General features: G+C 41.2%; 1 protein-coding gene across 6 annotated transcripts in view; it reads right to left on the bottom strand.

The window, feature by feature from the left end:
- The window catches only part of SGCD (sarcoglycan delta), a 305266-nt gene that overhangs the window by 185373 nt on the left and 99117 nt on the right, over window positions 1–20776 (bottom strand). For 5 of the 6 annotated variants that reach the window (XM_079319423.1, XM_079319422.1, XM_079319421.1 and 2 more), the window contains one exon: window positions 2789–2974. The gene's annotated coding sequence lies outside the window, so the exon portion shown is untranslated. Of the gene's footprint in view, window positions 1–2788; window positions 2975–15067; window positions 15189–20776 lie in introns of those variants that run through there. The other variant, XM_079319425.1, reaches the window with a different exon arrangement.

Below are 20776 nucleotides of genomic sequence, written 5' to 3'. Positions count from 1 at the left end.
AGGGAAAATTTCCATAGCAATTAATCTGAAAAAGGTGAATTACATTGAGGATTTATGTTCATGTAATGAAGACAATTAATTGCTATGAGAGCCATAAAACACATTAAATGAACAGGTTTTTTTCCAATTCTACTTGCAAGATAAAATTTATTAACTATGTTTAATGGCTACTTAAAAATTTCTCTTACATATTTATTAAATGTGCCTTTTCAGCCCAACAGAGCATTTTACTAACCGGATTCCACTAATCTAAAAATGAGGCATTTCAGAAAAAAAAAACTCCTGCTCTGCACATTATCTGCAGATCCATTTAAACTAATTCCTCATACAATAAGATTACCATCAGCACAATTTCATAAACGTTGCTAAAAGGGAATCTGCTCGTCTCACGTGAGCACTCTGCTGCAAAGATGAATGAATTCAGCTCCCATTATTTGAACAGATGTTTCAGTTTTCAGTAGAGATAGGGAGGGAAATGTTGAGTCTCGATGTCATTAAGCCTTACTGTAATCACTTAATTAAAACTCCCTCTACTTGGGAGAGCAGGACACATGGAAGAAACTGGAATAGGTGGGAGCAGTGGCCTCAGAAAGATCCACATCCAAATCTTGAGCTCAGCCAGGGCTGAGTTCCTCCAGCTGCAGGCATCAGATGCAGCCTGTGCACTCAGACTGCCTGAAAACCAGGGACAGATGTCTGCCACTTAGAAATGACCTAGAAGTGACTCTGTTTCTTAGCCACCATTCACAAAATGGGGATAAGTAGCACTCCTGTCTTACAAGGGTGCTGTGGGAGCAGATAAAGCTGATGGAAGTCAAGTACTCTGGTAATCATGAGTCCCCAAGATGAAGAGAATCAATACAGAAAGGCCTAATCTGCTTAAGTGAACAACAACAGTTTGGCCAAATCTTTACAGTTTAACACAACCTTCTCAACTTGTAATGTTGTTCTTACAGATGAAGTTTTCACAAGTGGGAGATTTAAATAAGAGCCAAGTTTTAGATCTGATGGTCACAAAGTAAAATGCAAAAGTATAAGCAAAGTCCAGCCTAGAGTTTAATGCCATAATAATTTCACACAAATCAATTGTAGAGACCATAAAGTGAGAGTTGGGTTGGCTCAGGAATGACAGGGGAGCTCATTTATTACCCCCCTGTCCAAGGCAGGAGCAGCACCACGGTCACACCAGCAACCAACTTCTTCTTCACACACCCTGGGTACCCAGCAAAACTCACACCCTCACTGCAAGGAAGATTTACATATTTCAATTCAGAAATCTCAAAAACAAACAAGGAATAAACAAAACTACTGTGATTTCTGCATTCTAACAGTGCCAATTTTTTTTCTGCGAGAGTCAAGAAGCTCTCTTGATTATGAAATACCTCTCCTACAACCTTCCCTTTTAAGTGTTATAATCACAAGAGAAGTAGCTTGGAAATAAACAGAAGTGAAGAGGATAATAAAGGCAGGAGCAATGTTTAACAAGCTCTTCTTCCAGAAACCAGAGCAGGCAGACAAGCAGAGCTGAGCTGTGCTGTCATGACAGGAACCTTGCCTTGGCAACCGTGTTGTTTGCTTGAAATTCCTGTACAAATTAACAGCACATGCTGTGGCTGGAACAGACCTTTCTTGACCCTCAACATTTAAAAGTTAAGCACCCAATTTAAGCTATTCCAACCAACTTTTCCCTGCAATTGCCAGACACTGGCAGAGCTCTGCTGGAGCATGAGAGTTTGAGCCCACAATTTCCAGAGCTAACATGACAAGTGCAACCAGATCAAAAGCAGGGGAACTAATGTACACTCACCTGCATTGTGGTTTATTTTAGAGGCTTTTAACAAAGTCTTGACTTCTTTTCCCTGCTCCTCCACTAACACCAAGCACAGGTGTTATATTGCTGCTGTACTTTTCTCAAGAAGATTATAGTGCTAGTTCAGTCATACAAAGGAAGTCAATACCCATGTGCTAAATGAAAAAGGATAATATCATCTGATACTGCTCTACTGAGATCTGGGAACCATTGCTTTAAATCTGTTGCCTTTGTTTGGTTTTTTAAAATCAGAAAACTTTGCCTTCACAGAAGTAACTTAAGTAAAAGAAGCCATAGAATCAGAAACTATATTACCCTAAAATCTCATCTAGCACCATCTTCATCAACAATACATCCTGGCCTTCAGTTTCTTGTTAGAGAATGGTTGCATATTGCCTTGCTACAGTTCCAGCACAGCCAGGACAACATTTGTGTGGGTATGAGAATACTCACAGAGGCAAAAATTTTAAGTGCTACACAATACAATACAGGGAATATGATTATACAGGAAACTGGTAGTGGTGTTTCCATCCTTTGCAAACAGTGAGAATATACAAAGCATAAAGGAAAGCACAGGGCTGGATTATAAATGGGTTACTTCATCTCCTTTTTTTTTCCCCCATCTCTGACCCTCAGAACTACAGTCACTAGTGAAACACAACAAGTGGGATTTTCAAAACATGGATTCCAATCACGAAGTATCCATCACCAGCAGCAACACACAACCATCAGCAAGCATTTGGTTCAATAAAGAACTTCACATAAACAGACACCCCCTCAAGCCCAAGACAATAAAAACACTTCACTCCTGGTGAATGCTTTCTAAATGCAGGGAGAGCAAAGCTTATTTACAGACACAGTATGAGCATGGCATGAATATAGCAATAACCTCAAAGGCTGCTTGTGTTCTGTTTTCCCCATATTCAGAAAAGGAGCAAATATACAAGAGCAAAGGAAAAAATACAAAAAAATACATACCTTACCAAACCTGGCTGTTGGACACGACTCGTTTCAGAGCAACATGGGGGTGAAGGGAAGTTCCTCAGGCGACCACCAACCACAATTCCTGCCCCAGCCCTCCAGAGGCTTCAGCTCTCCCCTGCCCGTGTCCCTGAGGAAGATGCAGTGTCCTCCTGTATTTCAGAGCCTCAGCTGCAGAAGATGCTGCTCAGAAAAAGAAAAGAGAAGAAGGTGTGGCATTAAATTCTGGGGTCAGTTGTTTGGCAGATTCAGAGCAGAACACAAGACAACATTGGATAGGAATGAAATGTCAAGGCAGGACAGAGAGTCTGTGACAATCCATCATGTGTGGCACCTTCAGAGGGCAATCATTGAATTCAAGAACTGTGGTGCAAAGCTATTCTTGCTTTACAGTACTTTCAGAGTGTCCCTAGACCAGGAATGAATGACAGCCTGGCTGCTTTTTATTCCAGTCCAATATTGTAACACAAAAGTAAGTAATGCACTTCTCCATAGGGAATATTTTAATTCATTATGGCATTTCTGAAGAATAACAGGATTTTCATATTAAAAGCAGAGACATCACCTCAGTCTTAATACTCTGCATGGTAAAATGGCTCTTACTCAAGAAATTCAAAGCTCAGGAGCTCCCAGCAGATGGGAAGTCATGACTGCCAGCCCAACATGCCACAGTTCCCAAAGTTCTGCCTCCAACATAATTGTCAGAGACCAGCAAATGTCATGGGGGTTTCTGGGAGCTCAGCATCACCACATTTTCTAGCCCACTGTCACTGCTAGGTGAGCAGGGATGTGGGGCCTCACTGCAGACACCAGGTGAGAGACAGTGATGAGGTGCCCACCTGCAGCAGCACTGCCAGCAAGAACAAACCTCAGGGCAGCACTGGCAGGTGCAAATGCTCATCCCTAATCCCTGGCAGATGGGGAACACTCAGAGGATCATCCTTCCCCCACCCAGATAATACAGCCTGTGAAGCAAAACTGGGCACAGCAGCACAAAATAGTGAGGACTGAGGAAAGAGCAGGATCTGAGCTCCCTATGTGAGATATACCCATAGCTCACATCCTTAAACCACACCCAGGGATGCTTTCCTAAGACTAACCCAGCAGCCACAAAGATACTGTATTTTTATAAATTTAATTTTATAAAAATCAAAGGGAAAAAACATCAGAGATATACAAGAGATTTCCCTCAGAGGAGAAAGCCTGTGGCAGCTCAAAGTACCAAAAAATCCCATTACACCTTCACAAGAACCCTGAACCCATGAACAGGTTACACCTATCTGGAAATCACATTAGGTTTTGGGCTTGCAGGAAGGAAGATTTCAGCAACCAGCACATGAAACTGTGCATACTTAAAGTTAGCATCACAGTGCCTTTTATGTATATATATATACACATATAAATCACACAGATCAGAACAATCAAATAAATTTATTTAGCACTAATTACTTTACTGGACCTCATATGTTACATACACCCCTAAAGGCTCCAAAACACCCTGTGGGACACCCACAACAGCAGTCAGGGTGGCAGACCTCAGCCCTGAGACTGCTGCACACATTTGCAGACTTCCTGCCTCTCTTGAACTCAGACATGAAGGACAAAACTGGACCTCACAGCCCCTGTCCTCTCCCAGGCCAACCATGAAAAATCAGAGTGCCAGCTGAAATGGCTGCTGAGTGACTTATGGGCACAGGAAAGGCTGATGCTGCACTAGTTTGATCTGCAGGCAGCAGTAGGACCTAATTCTACTGCTTTTAAGGGATTTTATCTCTGGAGACCACAGCTACAATAACTTTTTCATTTCTACTCGTAAATTGTAGCACAGAATAGTCACTAAAGAAAATCAGTGCTACATTTTTGTGCATTAACCAGAGCATCAGCTGAGCAGACGAAGTAACAGAACAGGTCCAGATCATCACTCAGGATCACCCTGAGTGCAGGAGCCTGGGCTCAGGATGGGAAAGTTCTGTTTAGTAAAGTTTGCCAATGAATTGCAGCAATGTAAAGGAGGAGGAATAACAGGAGGTGTGGACATGGAGGTGAAAACAACTTTATTCATGACAAAATGTGTGCACAATTCCCATCCCTCATTATATAATTGAGATGGGGCAACTTAATGCAATGAAATCAATGGCCAGGTTTCCAGTGGCAGCAAAGTGCAGATGCTCCAGTCTGAAGGCATTGTTTCCTCCACACTCTGCTGATGTTTATCACACAACATAGAGGCAGGGAGCCAGGCCAGGGACCATCCCAGTCAGCAACAGAGCAAAAAGCTACAAAAGATAAATGCATGGAAACCCTCACAAGCTGTAATTTGTGTTGGTTCAGAACCACACAGGGGAAAAACAGAATACAAAATATAATTAAAAAAGAAAAGAAAGAGAGAATGTCTGCTGTGGCTGCCCCTGGATCCCTGGAAGTGCCCAAAGCCAGGCTGGACAGGGCTTGGATCAACCTGGGAAAGTGCAAAGTGTCTCTGCCCATGGCAGGAGGTGGGACTGGATGGTCTTTAGGATCCTTTCGAACCCAAATCTGTATGAACCCTGACATAAAAATCATCCATTTCAGCCTGCACCTGCTGTAGGATCTGGCAATTTTCCCACCCAAAACAAAACCAAGCCTGAACTTGCGAAAACATGCCCCATGTCCTGGAAATCCCAGAGTTTTGTTGAGTTGTTTGTGAGTTGCTGTGCTCCCCCACTGGTCTTTGATCAGAGGGAACACGCCGACAAACTGCAAATTACTTTCATTATCCCACCACTTCAGATTTTTACATTCAGTTAACACAGTTAAGTGGTATCAGATCCGTCTTCTGCTCACAAAAGCCAGCATATGGATGTTCTCATTAATCAGAAAAGGCAGGCAAGACATTTTTCCAGTAAAAAGAGAGTATTTCCCTTGGAGGAATCTCAGTCCTTTGCTGATGGAAAGCATGAATTATACAAAATAACTATATACTTTAGATGTAACAAATAAGCTCAAATATCAAATTTGAAGATACCATTTCTATCTTGGGATGTTTCCAGGCCAGAAATCAATGAAGTCTGGGAGACTCTCTGTCTCTCAGGAAGCCCTGCTGCACCTTTGCCCTGTTCTTAATTCTTGTCTTTAGGCATCAACTATTGATCCCTGTTGGGTGAGGACAGGAGCTGCCTGGACCCTCCTCTGACCCAGCACAATCATCCTATTTGTGTCACACAGCCTAAAATGCAGGCTGGGCCTTGTGGCAACATTGATGAGTATTTGCAACTTCAGCAAGGGCAAAAAAAAGGTATCTAGGAGCTAAACAACACATCTGTGAGCAAATATTACAGTGTAGTAGCTATTCAAATTAGTATTAGTTTGTCTCATCAAAAATTAATTACAATCTATATAACTGCAATTGAATAAATTATATGGGCCTAGAAAAGATTCAATATTTAAAGTGTCTGGTGGCTGAAAAATAATTGAAAACATAAGTCCTTGCTTAAATATTAAATTTCTTTTGTTTTTATTGCTAGCATGGCCATTAAGAAATCAGAATTTCAGATGTGTGTGAATTCATGTAAGTGTGTATTACACATATGGAATATGTGCATGTATATTCTTTTAACTTCCCTCCTTCCCTAAAACTAAACCTGGGTAAATATTTTCAATTAATACAGAAGAGCTCTACTGGCAGAGCCAGAAGAAAGGCTGTGAAACCTTTATTCACATAAACCTTTATGTGAAACCAAGGGAAAAACACATTTTTACTGCTAAGTATTTAGCAAGGTCAAACAGAGGAAAAGAGATCCCCCAGCAGCCTCTGAACACAGCAGGGGATTACACCAACTCATTAGCAGGTACATCTTCTAATTACAGCCTCGGACATGAGTCCCACACAGCTGAGCAGGAACAGCTGCTGCTTTTTGCCTTTTCCTTGGGACCAAGCTCAGAGCTCCCTGCTGAGCTCCAGGACAGGGCAGCACAACCCCAGCACAGGGCAGGCTCCCTGTTATCCCAAAGGATGCTCTGGCAGTGCTGGGGGAGGCTCAGCTCACCCCATCAGCTCCATCCCTGCTGAAGATCTCCCACCCATTGACTGCAAAGGTGACACCAGTGAAGAAGGGAATAAAATCAGACTCTGAATCCCTCCTTCCAGAAGGCTAATGGTATAAAATTGGTAGCAATGCAACCCTGGCACATTTCCAACTATAACACTCAGAGTGTTGGCCACAGCCATGTGCCAGACACACTTTATCATGCACCATACTCAGTGCAAAACATAAATAAAACACAAGTCATCAGCACTACTGGCACTCAGCTGTTTGGAGGCTTTTTTTTTTCCCCCTTCCCTGCCAACAAAACAAATAGGGAAATAGGAGAGCTGCAATTCAAGTGGTTACACCCATCATTAGAAATTTGATATGAGCTGGTGGTGTGATGGGAAATGAACTCAGTTAAAAAATGCAGGCAATAATAAAATAAAGAATATGTTGACTGAGATTAATACAACAAAATACTGTGAAGCTGCTGAAAATCAACATTGATTTTTGTTATCCAAGTACAAACTAACAATATCCAGGAAAAAGGAAGTAAGTGGTTAATCACCCTGGTTGAAGGAACTATTCCCATAGTAATAGCATCAATGTCACATTATGAGGTCCAAGAGTGTAATTAATATCTTGCTGTGTTAGAAAATGCTATGACACTGCACAGGTTTTGCTGCTGTTGCACATAAGTAAATACTTTGTGAAAATGAACCCAAGAAATGCCATGGAAATACTTCCAATTTGAAATAATAGAAATTCCTTTCTTCAGCAGGCATTTGGTTTTAACCAAAGCTGCTTCTAAAGTTCAAAAGCATTAAGTTGCAGGTTACTCTCTAACTCTCCAGATGCCAACGCTGCATTACACTATTAAGTGTTTTTATTATTATTACTCCTACTATTACAGTCTGCTTAGACTATAAAATAAGATCTCTTGGGCTCCTTAGACTCAGACATTTACATCTGCCCTTGTACTGAAGCTCTTTCAGGAGATTATTGTTACTTCTGCCAGTTCAATTGGAAGCAATGATGAAGTTACTGCAATGCATATGTCCTTGTCAAATAATGCTTTCAAATGGCTGGAAGCACATTTGTGGAGGGGGGAAAAAGCAATGCTGAGCTCACTTCAGCCATGAGTAGCAACCAGCTTCCATTCAACCAGACAGGTCATCAAAATAATTGAGTAATGAAATGAGCCCAACAAGAGCTGACAGGTTTGTACCAGAGGCAGCTGTGTGATACAGCCTTCACTGATGGAACAATAGCTAAGTGCCTCTTACTCTAACCTGAAATGGGAATCTAACAAGGAAACAATCCCATCACTCATCTTAGTGCCACAGTGAAGCTACAGGTCTCCCTTTCACAGTTACTGGATCAAGCAGTCTCTTCATCACAAATCTGGAACAAGTTTCTCCAGCCCCAAGTGCACGGCATCAACATGAACTTGTTTCCCAGCTCACTAAAAAGCTTAATTTCCAAATTTAGGATGGCAGAGTCCTTAACTCACTGGTAAGGCAAAGTCAGTGCCTTTCTTTGCCTTTTATCCTCCTCTCCCTTTTTACACTGAGCCAGGGACAGATGTTTTGCAGAACTTTTCCAGCTTCCCCCTCTCCTCCTGTGGCTCAGGTATCCACACACCTCTCTATTCACACACCAGGGTGTTCCCAGGGTGAGGGTTCCACTGTGCAACCACAGCACAGCTGACCCAAGAGGAACAAAATTTATCAACCTGTGCAACAGCATGGAATGATGCTAACCAGAGAAAAAACATTTTTGGATCCATCCCAACAAAAAACTTCTACCCAAGCAAAGTAAGTGCTCTGAAACTGTTCTAGGATGCATTTTCTGTGTTCTGGAATTCAAGTACATTCCAGGTTGAAGAATGCTGTTTACTACTAAAAGGTCCCAATACCTTTCCATCTCTTTACCACAGCTGATAACACATAAATGGATCCTATTGCAGGATCAGGACATTAGAGCATAAGCTTTTTATACACACTTCTTTATCAAAGGTATTAACTTGACCACTATTAACTTTAATCTCATTTGAACTCAGCACATTTCTATTTTGCCACTCAAAACTGACTTCCCTGTATCTTATTCAGATGTGCTTTTGCCTTTTTTATTTCTTCTTTTTTTCCCTCAATTTAATTTGGTTTTGTTCAGGGACTCTCTCTTTGGAACACTTCAGAGAAAACTTCCCAAACTCTGCTGCATTTCCTGAGAATGTGCTCCTTTGATGCTTTCAGCCAACTTTAGTTGTATTAGGAAAAGCAATTGTGTTTTGTCATTTTGCAAACTTTGAAAAGTTTGGACAAATTTTTTGTTTACAAAATCCCACCCATTGCTGCAGCTCTTACAACCTCAAGGAAGGAAGGAGTGAACAAAGCCCATGAATGACACAGAAAGGTTCCTCACTCAGTGCAGAGAAAGGTTCCTCACTCAGTGCAGAGATCTGTTAGCCTGGAGAGTGTACCAAATTCAATGACACTTGAAAAACACCAGCCTGACTTCCAAAACATCCTTTTTCCTATGTGGATCATATAATTGAAGAGAAAGAGACTAAATTTGAACTGGCAACCAGCAGAGAAGCCTAGTAAAGCCCTAGAGCCTTTAAGTGCTTTAATTTCAGCAGAAAGGACAGAGCAGGAAGACACAGGAGAGGGCACGATGTGACCTGGCACAGCATCAGGGATGAGAAAAGGGAGAGCAGGTACTGAGGAGACAAGGAAAGCCAGAGCAGACCTGGGGCTGTGGGAGGATGCTGAAGCTTTCCAGGAAAAGTGTCAGGAGTTTGGAGAAAGCTGATGCAAGTTAAAAAGGACCACAAGGAAAGAGAAGGATTTGCAAACCCCAGAAGTTGGCTTTCCACTGCATAGCCACAATGCACCTGCAATTACAAATCACAGCTCCCTTAATGTTGTCTCTCCTTCCCAAACACACACACATCCCTCTTCAGCCTCCACGATGGAGAGATCTCAAGTTCACCCATGCAAACACCTCCTGCTGGCTGCTCTCAGAGAGAGATTTCCTGGACTTTGTCAAAGTCAGCAAATACCTGAAATACTCTAATTCACCCATAAAATAAGGCAGTGTCACAGTGCTCCCGTGGGGAAACGCTGCCTCAAAGTGCTGTAAATCCTAAAGAACAGAGCAGAAATACAGCACCTGGCAGAGCCAGCCTGAGCAGAGTGCCTGAACTGCCTTCAGTGCCCAGGAGCCTCAGAGCAATCTTTGATTTGTGCTGAAAACCAAACACAGCTAGAAGGGGACCATGGAGCACCAGGGAGTTTGGAATCCCCTTGTTACAAACCAGGATGGATTCCTGTCAGACACAGCTCAAGGCTGAAGACCCCAGCCAGAAATATGTCATCAAACCCAGGTAGAGCTTGGCATGACATGAAAAAACTCATTTAGCCACCACTGGCAAAGAAACCATACAGGGCACCTCAGGCCCATCTAAATCTATACACAGCTAAAGAACAATAATTAAATAAAGATTAAAACTACTTTTTGAGGTAGCATTTGAGATAGAAATTGGCCTTTTCACTGATAAAAATGTGTATTTCCCACAGGTGCACACTGGCATACAGAGTTAGCAGTGCTTACAAGAGAACTGCCTGTGCCATCAGGTGCTTGCATTTCTGCTCTCCCACCCACAGCTCATCACACCAGCACAAAATTGTGTCCAATTAAAATATCTTTGGAAATATGAACCCACAGATATCATGCATGAGAGCTTAGCATGCTTTTCTTCTCTCTAAAGTGCTTCTAAAATTCCAGATACTACTGCTGTCAAAACCACACTGAAGTTCTGTGTGTATTTAAGCCAACTAGGACAAATTCAGCTCAAAGTTGGTTTTTTTTTTAGTCCACTAAAGCTTAAACAATTAAATATTGCAAAAAAGGCTATAGCTACCTATCTGCATAGCACTGCAAACAGTTTGAACATTGCTAAAATAAAATTCATTGACTTGAATTTATCTTTGGTGTGACTTCAGTGGGCCTTTGCCAGGGATAAATTTGCCCACTGGCTGGGACATGAAAGGATTATGAAATCACAGCTTGTAGAAATCTCAATAAGCAGGTTTGGATGTGGGCAAGCATTGAGGAATTCTGCTCATTACAAATCTGCAAACCTTTGGCAGTTTGTAAAATGCTGCTCTTAGAAACATTTTGAGGAGCTATAAATAGACTGTTCAGCCCATGATAAATAATAATCTGGGAAGACTGCAAGACCAGAAATGTCTACAGCTCTGGGTTCTCAGTACAAGCTTTCAAGACTTCTCTGACCAAATCTTCAGACTTGAAGTTTTCATCTGTGTGTGTCCTTGTCTATAGATGAATGTCAGAGTCACTTCTGAGCTTTTCCCATTTCTAACAAGTTGTAGTCTTTTTACGAGTCGAAAACTGACACCAGTCATACAAACTGAAATACTCTTGTCACATCCCCAGTTTGAAAAAAGAATAGAGAAAGGCTCAAGTTCCTACAGTCTGATGTCCCTGAATCTTCTAATTTTCAGAACTCATATAGTTTCACTGCATCTCACAAGAAAATTCGGAAATTTTGATGCAACCTCCTGAACCCTTGAGCCAGCTTGAAGTTACAGCCACACATTCTGCTCCTGGGGATCAGCTACTGAAAGGGCTGAATTTCACCAGCTCTGAGCTGCATTCAGAGTAGAAATAGTTTTGTGTTCCTAACTCATCTCCTCTTATCAAGAAAAGCTTTTCTGCTCTGATTGCTCACTAAGCTGGAACACTGACATGGGAGGACAGCACATGCTCCGCACAAAAAACATAAAACAAAAGTAGAGGAGGAAAAGTGTATGATCAAATTTGCAGTCTGTGTAACTCAGACTGGATTTTTTTAAGTTAATGACTGCAGAGTAATTATTTTCCTTTTCAGATCCATACTGTGCATTGTGGTTTTCCAATCAATCCAAAGAGATGTGACAGCCACTATGCACTGACAGCCATTGTACAGTGGCCATTACAATTATACACAGGCAATTATTGCTGGGCCAGACACTCATGGGAAATGTGCTTTCCCCTTCCTATTTCACTGGGAAAGGACAACAAAAAGTAGTTAAAGTATATATTAATGGGTTTTCAAATAATATACTTGATTACATCTACTGCAGAATATTTTTTTCTTCATGTTTCTATAATGAATCTGACCATGAAAAGCAAATTTATGCCCACAGTTTGTATCATTATAAACTGAACTCATTTGATGTGGAAAACCTACAGTTTAATTGCTTGATTTAGATTTCGGCTGGTAAAATGCGTACTGAAACATTACTATTTTAATTATGTTAATTTATAACTGAAAAGCTAAATTTGCAAAGGCAATAACATTAATTATTTACTTGCCCATTAAAGCTGAATATTTATTACCAGGATAATTGGCTTCATAGGTCTGCCAAAAAAATTAAAAACAAGTTTATGTACTGACTAACAGAGGAGTGAGTGATATTGCAGCATCTCTCAGCAGGTTGTGTGTGTTTAATGGATTGCTCAGATATGCAGTTCCATTTCTTTCACTTATAATCTGTTACTTTTTTTTTTTTTTTTAAAGATTTCTTTTTTTTTTCCTTTGTACAGATGCCAGTTGTGACTCAGAGCAAGCTCCTTTACTTCTCTGCAGCCAAAATCCTTTGTTCAGTGCAAGGGACTTCCACTGGTCTTAATAATTTATGAACATTGCGTCTCACCTGGTCATCTAAATTCTCACTGAATGTTGGATTACACTGGATAAAATCAACTGAAAAGAGAAACAGTGACCCAAAATAATCCATTTTATAGCCAGAACAGGAGGGTTAAGAAAAACCAGTAGTGAGGAGTCTCCACCTTTGCTGGTATTTTAATTTCATTTCCATTTGCAAGATAACAAATATATTCAGTGCTTATTTATGCATGCATCCTCAAAGTAATACAATTAACTTACTAATGCTTGCAGAACAATTTGTATATTACCTTGATGTAGGATGAAAGGCTAATTTTGATTGCTGTCTAGACATAAATCCTAATTCCATTTGGCAAAGTCTTTTACCAAGCAGACACCTTCCCTTTCTGCTTATATCCCTTAAATATGTGACTTTCCCAGCAGGTACAGGTCACTAAAGAGCTGCAGCACCATGGCCATCAGCAGGAGACAGAATGGACTCGTGCCACTTCCATTTTCCCTCAAGCCTGGGTAAAAACTCTCTTTGGCTGAGGTCTGCAGAGTGCACAAGCCCTGAGGCAGCTCATAGACACAGTAACCAGGATTTCAATCAATATTTATTTATTCAGCATCCTCAGAACAGGATGATCTTGTCCAGATTACAGCCTGAACTTCCAACCATGCTGTAATTATATTGCCAAGGAAGGACAGAAGAATCCATGAAAGAGAGGCAGTAGGTCAGTGGATCTGGAATCTCATCTTGAGTGAGAAGGAATGGGTTGAGCCACAGTTTAAAACTTTGCTGTCCATATTTGCTTTAAATATCTGCCTCTCACACTGCCATCTCACATGGCTGGATTCAGGACAGATATTTTTATTAGTACTGTTGTTGACACTATTATAAAACTGATACAGGGGAAAGAAAAATCAAACCCCAAAACTTCTAATTAAAAACCTGAGATTTCTTTGTTCATGTGCAGCTCTCACACTGCAAGAAACTTCTGTATTTTCTCAAATTATGCAGGACATTGACCCTCTGCCAACAGGGCAGACATGCCAGTATCTCTCAGTGCCAATTTCCCCTGACTACAGAAGCAACAGAGCTCAGTATAACCCAGCACTGCATGGCTACAAGACACAGAAGTGGAAAATCAGAATAATTTGCTCACACCCACACCCAACCTGTGATGCTGAAAACACATTTTTCTGACAGGATAATTCAGTGCCCCCCAGAGTGACTAGGGATGACATTTCAAGTGAGAATGTTAAATCAGGGTGGGGCTGGAGCTGTTCCATCCAGGACATCCCAGGGGTTGCAGGTGAAGGCTCCAAGTGCACAATTCCTGCACGGAGTGCAAGGCTCCCAGTGCATCCTGGCTGCAGTCAGAACTGCTTTCCCTGCTGCTCAGGGCTGCATCAGCTCACACACATGAACAGCCATGGAAGCAGCCACGGCTCCTGTCGTGCATTTGGGAGTTTGGTGCAACACTTCCTTCTCTGACAGCCTGAGCAGATCGGAAATGATCCATATGGTGACACTCACATACAACGATGCTACTTTCCAGCCTTCCCCTCAGAAATATCTGACTTGCCTAAATACATCTGCAGCTTCTTCCTCTCAGAAAAGCACAAATCAATGAGGTAACAGACAAGAATCACTAAGCAGGGCAGAGTAAGAAATTTTTCAACCTTTGGAAATTTCTTACTTAGACCAAAGGTTAAAGTTTCAGAAATATTAATTATTCAGAAAGCTATTATGGGTTCAAGTCCATAAAAAACTCATTTATTTGTAAAATGCTTCACTGAAATTCAAAAATTTTTAAAGAACTTTGTTAACTCCAACGTAAAAAAATATTTCTTAGGGAAAGTATTTCAAACTAAACCTGGGGCATTTTTAAGAAGCTCACTCCAGAAATTTTGTGCTGTTCCATTTTGGTTTCAGCCCAGTGCTTGCTGAACCTGGCCTCTCCCTTGCTACCAAGGTATTAATGGTTTGGCACCAACCAGTGCCAACACATCAGAGTGTGAATTCCAGATCAGCTCTGGCAGGAAGCTGCAAACCTCACAGACACAGACCTGGTGTGAGGCAGGGGTGGTAAACAAGGATAACACTGCATGACAGACAGCTAGCAGCAGAGAGGATGGCAAACAGAAGATAATTGTCAAGCTTGGGGTATTTTTAGCAACAATCCACCAAAATGCCTTAGACATCAATTTCAAGCCACTTAATCCTCTTAATGACATGCTATGGCATTTGTTTGTGATTAGGGTTTCACTTTGTTTTCTATAGAAGATTCCCCTCAGACTCCTGCATTCAATGTGCTTTGTAAATAGTTCTGCCAGTGTGCTGAGTATTAGGTTAGAGTTTACTTATCACAGTGCTAAATTATTCCAGCTGGGTCATTATTAATTCTCCTAATTTTACTGTCATTTGCTATCATTACAACAACGCAGCACCCTATGGATACATTTATTACAGAGCATAAATCCAGGGCTCGTCTGAGCTGCTGGAATGCCTACTCTGCAATCTTTATGCAAAAGCCTGAGGAGTATTTAATAAGAATTATCTTCCAGGAAAACTTTTTAAAGGTTTACCTCTAGCTCCCCATCCTCCACCCACCCATCACATTCCTGCATGGTGTAAGGTAAGTTTTCAGTATGTGATACTCCACTGCAATACAGGCTGTGGCCCAGGGCAAAGCTCTTTCATAGTGAATACTCTGGGGAAAGGGATGCTGGAGAGAGAGCAAAGAGGACAGTACTGCAGTCTCTGCAATTTCCATTGAGGGAAAGCATTTATAAAAATAGACATTTAAAAATATCCTAATGTATATTCCTCCCCCCCTTCAGAGAATTTATGCACTGCATATATCCTTTTCCTAACACAAGCATATGCTTGATTGGGTCTCGATTCAGCAAAGCAATTCATTCAGGGAAGAGTTTTTAGCACCTGTTAAAACCTGTCAGACAAAAACTTAAGCAGATGCTTCCATGTTTTTCTAAATCAGGACTGTAACTGCATTTAGCAGTGCATGAATTGCTCCACGTCAGACTGTGAAATTTTGGTTCTGTTATGAAGGCAACTGTCAACCTGTTTTGAGTCTGGTAACAAGGACCATGACTCAAGTTTTATGCAGCTGCTCTGAAATAGTCCTGAGAATCTGCCAGTGTCCCCTTCCCCACAATACTCCCCTCAGGAAAGCTGCAGAATTTTCTCAGTACAGCAGACCCTGGATTAATAACAGAGGCACTAGACCTGGTTTTGTTTCCCTCCACAGCTGTCCATGTCCTTAGGGAACACCATGTCACACAGCCACCCCTCACCATGTCACACAGTGACATCCCCTGAGCTCTCCTGAAGCAGTGGTCCCTACACAACAATTCTGTATGTGCAACTGGGGTTCATTTTTAATGACTGGGGCTCACCCACACTTGGGAATTTTACTTCTTGGTCCACCATTCAAACAACTGACCAAAATTATTAGGGCAGTTACTTCTCACACCCCATGACGAAAACGTCCAATAACAGGTGAGTTAAACATTAATATACTTCTCTGAAGACTTTGCTAAAGCCAGTGATAGTTGCTGTGCAGTGAAATCCTTGATACCTGGGCACATGAAGCTCTGCTAAAAGAGATTTAGTGATCCACTGATCAAGAGCTTTGACAGACACAAGTCTGAGCTCTCTCTCAGGTATGAGAACATGATGCTCACGTGAGCATCACACTCCTGGCTACAAAGTGCTTTTGCTTTCCTCCTCTCTTGGGTATTAGTCACACAATCAGAAAAAAAGGAATCAGATTAGTTTGGGCTTAAAGCATGTGAGTTACTATGTGCTGCTCACAGTACAAGCTCACAGGTAATTTGCTCTGTATCTTGGTTATTTACAAATCTCCGTTTCCCTTGTAGTGTCCTCTGTGATGACAGGTACTATGTTTGCCTCCCTCCAGAATTCTGACAATTGTCCTATTCTCCATAAGCTTCTGAGAGTTGTAAATAATTCAGTGGGTACATTTCATAAGGCCACACTGACCCAAATATATCACAGTTACCTAAATACTCCTTATCTTGTTCTTGCCTTTGTTCGTAAGCCCTTTAACAGGGAACACTGTTACAGATCTGACACAGTTATTAACCTTTCTGTGAAGAGCAGTGCAAAATAATGGCATTTTGTATTTCTGTCTTCTCTTCTAGTCCATTTATTTGCTTCCCTTTCTTCCTGATGGACTTCTGCCTTCCTCTTACTCCCAGTGTGTTTGTAAGTAATTTCATAACCTTTTACAGCCATAACTGATTTTGCCTCTCTGTCCTTCTGATTTTAGCCTATGTGGCTGCACAGCTGGTGCTGTTCTGGCCACACATCTTTGGTTTGTCACCAGTACACATTACTGAAAAGTTTTCTTTGCTATGCTACTCCCCCAAAGTTATCTTTGTGCATAGAGCCCCCCAAAAGCCTCTCTAGTTAACAAGTTAACAGCACTGCTTTAATTAACAAGTTTGTACAAAGCTTTTTCAATATGAAAATGTGGAACATTCCCTCTTCCAATATATCATCCCAGCTTTGTATTCCAAACAAGCTAAAAAGGTGAATCCCTTTGTTAATCCATTACTGTCTGCCCAAACCCAACCCACTCAGACATTCCAAAAAGAAGTTACATGACATATTTTATAATTCTGGCCAACAACATATCTGTGTCCTAAGTTATCTGCCTGCAGCTCACTCCTCAGTGCAAGTTAATTTTCCTCAGCAAGAGCAACACCCTTGAAAAAACATCCCACAACCAATTCCAATCAAAATGCCAGCTGCTCTCCCCTTACCCCTGTCTTTACAGCTTCTCTCTTAAATATTCTGGAGGCATCATTTCTTCCTCAGTACTTTTTGGATTTTGTACACCTCGGTCACGACCCCTCTTAAGCTCTTCTATTCTAATGAATATAAACATAATTTTCTTAACCTCGCCTCCTGTTTTATAACCCCTGAGGCCCTTTATCATCTTTGTCAAGACTGTATCCATAATTAGGGTATGTAACAAAGATCAAAAGGAAGGAACAAGGAAATGCCTACTTGACACAAATTGTTACATGAATAAGCAACATCTTGAGCCCAGACTCACCTTTCCTATCCCAAACCAGTGTCAGAGGGCAAGTGGCTGCTGATTCCTGCACATCAGGGGGTGTAGCCAGGACAGGTTTTGTCACTGCAGGCTGCACCACTCCCCCCAGGGCATTCTGCACCATTCACCTTTCCTGCTGCTTGTGCTAACCCATCACAGCTGCACACTCACACATCTGCAGCTCATATGAATGAGGGAGGAGAACACTTGTTGAAACCCTGGTCACTGAGAATTTTATACTTTCTGTGCTGACAGGCACTGACCCCCCAAGGAAACACCACATTTGACCTGAGGCACTGGAGAATTCTTCCAAAATTGAATAACAGCACTAGAATAATGAGTGTATAGTTTAAATAGAAGAGTATATTATCACATAGTGAAAAACTTAGAGTTTAAGGTTTTAAAATATAATAATATATATAAAGCAAGATGAAAGCTTTAAAGAGGAAATTAGTCCTTCTTTTTAACCTTCTTCTTCATGGGTTTAGGTGATTTGCATGATTAAGTAAAAAAGTCTGCATTGCAGATCACTAGTGGTTAGTTATTAAATTAAAAGCAAAGATAATTTAAGTAACATTTCATAATGAAACTGTTTACCCTTAAAAGGCCTTTAAAAAGAGAGATAAATCTCCATTTTTAGTTTGTTAACAAAGTTCTGTAATACTCACAGTTTGTGAGACTATAATATAAATAAGAACTAATAAACATCTCAGTCCAAACAAAAACTACTGTTTCACTTATTTAATCCCAACCCTGAAAAAAAAAAAAAAAAAGAGCTTCAACAAATACTGACCATTCTTCATACAAGAACTGCAGATGAAGATAACACAATGACTGGCCTTCAGTGCTCACAGTGACCAGCATTCCTTAGCTGGACAGATCCTTGAATACTGCACTGGTTATCAGAGAAGTAGATTCAAAGGGATGCATGTAAAACCATGAAAATTCCCAGGGCCTGGAAGTGAAACACCTTACAGAGAACATCACTGTTTACTTATGGATTATTCTGTATGGTATTCAGAATTTGGAATTTGCCATAGCAGATCAGACAAGTGCTCTGTTTAGACCATAAAGCTGAATCAGACAGCAGCAAAATCAGATGCTTCAGGGAAGAGTTTGAGAAACCTTTGCAAACACTCACACAACAACTGTTTTCTTCCTCATCTTGATTCACCAGAAAGTAGCAGATAACCTGAAAGGAAGAGTTTCTCTACCTCTCTCAATCATCTCCCTTTGAGTCCTTACCACTGGTGCTGAATGGTCTCACTGCTGTGAAATCAGGTCCAAACCTTTCAGCTCCTGAGCTTTTGTCCTTGGTGGCTTTGTCACAGTTTGTCCCCCAACCCTGGCAACTCCACAGCTTGTCCCACACCCACAAAATAGGAAATCACAACCCCACGACCAACTATGCTGCTGTTCTGAAAGAAGTTCCTTGCACAATTTGCTCACACATTAGTGAATCACTCCCAATCTGTTTTACAGACAAATTTGGGGTGTTTTATTGTGTAAATACACTTTCCCACAGAGTGGCATTCCGTGGTGTGACACAGTTACACAAGGCTGATGCTGCAGTACATTTTACAGAACACAAGGCTGCAACCTGTTTGTAGTGGGGTAGCAACCTGCTCAAGCATAAAAGGTGAAAATGAATTTATTTGTCCTTGGCATGCTTTCTACCTGCTGCTCAGCAGGTACAGCCAGTAGTAACAACGTGCAGGAAATGGTACTAAAACTGCAGCCCACGCCAAACTTACGACTCTATTTTTCTTCTCCATTATTAGCTATCAGATGGTTACTATGAAACATTATCTGCGTATTTCATCATGCCTACATTTATGCTCCAGGAGCAAATCAGCAGCTGAAAATAGCTTTGCACTCCTCTGAGAAACCTCGCTGCCTTTACAAGATCTAAAGTTGGTAGTTCTTTATCAGCACCTTATTTACAGAGGCAATTCCCACGCTGCTGAGCTTCATCCTTACAGAGGGTGGGAGACCTGCACTGCTGTTAATGCCACTGATCTTTGAAAAAAAAATGCAGCTGCAGCTTGGAAGAGCAAGGGCACTCAGCTGCTGGACTGGGTTAGGGCTGGAAGAGGCAACAAATATTTACAACATTGTTATTTAGTGCCAAAATATCACCCATCAACTTGGATACATTAAGAAAATGATTCCATGACATTTGCTTTGTGAGTTTCTTTGTTTCATTTGAGTCTCAAAAAGGTTTTTCAGTCTCCTCAGATAAAACAACAACTCGCTCTTCTCCTCCCACCAACTGCCTGCCAATTTTGACTTCAAATCAACTCTTTGTGGATGACTGAGTAGCTGCCACATTACAATGCCCTGGATCAGATTTTCATATTGCTAGGAGCTTAAAATAAAAATGAAGTTTGTATTTCTTCACCAGATGCACATTTGTAGACGAATTCTGCTCGCAATTCTGCTGTCTTCCTGCAGATGCAAAGTACAGGAGCTCAAACCTATTCCACATCTACAACCTGGGCAGCAGGGACAGAGCTCAGCCTAGAGAGGACTGAACTACAGCAGCTCCACCACTCTTTGGCCTCTAAACCCAGCAAAAAATTCCATGAGCTCCCCTCTACTTCCTGAGCTACAAATTACAGGTGGGGAAAAAGCAGCTCACAGAGTTCCTGGCTGAAACATGGTGAACATTGAGTAAGATCAACACATGCTCTAATTCCTGCCTTTAGGATATACCTGGTTAGGGAAAGTCTACATACAGGTGTAACTGGGCAATTAATAGCCACAAAGATCTATGAATGTTATTAAAAGTCTAGGTGATATAAGAAAATTACAAAGTGCAAACCTGGCTATACAAAATCACCAAAAAAAAAAAAAAAAAAGAGTAAGAGCTCCTTTTAGACTTGGTTGCTGGTTAAAAAATAGAAAAGGAAAAAGAAAAAATATCATTGCTTCTTAGGTAAAGGTGCTGGTTTGACAGCCCTGAAGAGAGATCTATTTATTCAAAGTAATGCTGGCAGCAATGGCACATTTCTTCCAATATGCCCAACCCTGTATCTATTTTCAGTTCCATCAGTAAGCTAAAGGTTAAAGCTATTTATTTAAATCCACACCCACATGCCATTTAAATTGACCCAAATTATTGTCTGAGTTGTAACCTCTCTGTATTAAAGTCCCCTTAGGGGCTGCTTCTTCATTTCAGGCTCAAAAA

Source organism: Erithacus rubecula (genome assembly GCF_903797595.1).
Source record: "Erithacus rubecula genome assembly, chromosome: 16".
NCBI classification, from domain to species: Eukaryota; Metazoa; Chordata; class Aves; order Passeriformes; family Muscicapidae; genus Erithacus; species Erithacus rubecula.
This window is presented reverse-complemented; position numbering and strand designations above follow the sequence as displayed.